The sequence below is a fragment of the Calidris pugnax genome, unplaced genomic scaffold (genome assembly GCF_001431845.1).
Source record: "Calidris pugnax isolate Ruff unplaced genomic scaffold, ASM143184v1 scaffold584, whole genome shotgun sequence".
Lineage (NCBI taxonomy): Eukaryota > Metazoa > Chordata > Aves > Charadriiformes > Scolopacidae > Calidris > Calidris pugnax.
The window spans coordinates 9,653-10,681 of NW_015091276.1; positions in this window are offsets into that span (position 1 = coordinate 9,653).

Below are 1,029 nucleotides of genomic sequence, written 5' to 3' on the forward strand. Positions count from 1 at the left end.
GAGGGGACATGGGGGGGGCCAGGGGACATGAAGATGCTGGGGACACGGGGGACATGGGGACCACCAGGATGTTGGGGACAACGGGGAGGACACAGGACATGGAGAGGATGGGGGACAAACGGGAGGATGGAGACATGGAGAACGTGGGGACAACAGGGGGACGATGGGGACATGGGGGACACGGGGGACGTCCAAGAGGATGGGGACATGGAGAGGATGGAGGACACGGGGACAACAGGGGGACAGGGGGACACCAGGGACGAGGAGATGATGAGGGCATCAGGGGGACGTGGGGGACACAGAGGGACACTGGGGCCACCAGGGATGGGGACAATGGGGCCACCAGGGATGGGGCCACTTGGGGGTCACCAGGGACAATTGGGGGTCACCAGGACCCTGCTGGGGATGAGGCCACCATCGGGGCCACCACGGGGCCTGGGTGGCCCGGTGGCCATCTTGTCACCTCAGCTCCGGCCGCCATCTTCTCCTGCCACCATGGCCACCAAAGACCACGAGGTGGCTCGTCGGCCATCTCGGATGGCCATCATGGCCACTGTAGCTCATTGGCCATCTCGGATGGCCACCAACGTTGGACAGAGAGAACCTCAGTGGCCGTCGTCTTCTCTGGCCACCACGGCCAACGTCGGACAGGCAATGGCTCGGCGGCCATTTTGTCTGGTCCATCATGGCCACCATGGCTTGTCAGCCATCTTCTCTGGCCACCACGGCCAACGATGGACAGAGAGAACCTCGGTGGCCGTCTTCTCTGGCCACCACGGCCAATGATGGACAGGATCCGACCCGGCGGCCATCTTCTCCCGCCGTCCATGGCTGACGTGGCTCGGCAGCCATTTTGTGTGGCCCCCACCAGGCAGGAGGTGGCTTGGCCGCCATCTTTGTTGGGTCCCCATTGACCCCCGGGTGCTGGGGGAGGGGGGACACTGTGAGAGCGATGGGGGGGGCACAAACAGATCCAGACCCCTCCCCCCCTCCAGGTTCTCCGCTGCTTTTGAGCCCCTTCGGCTTTAG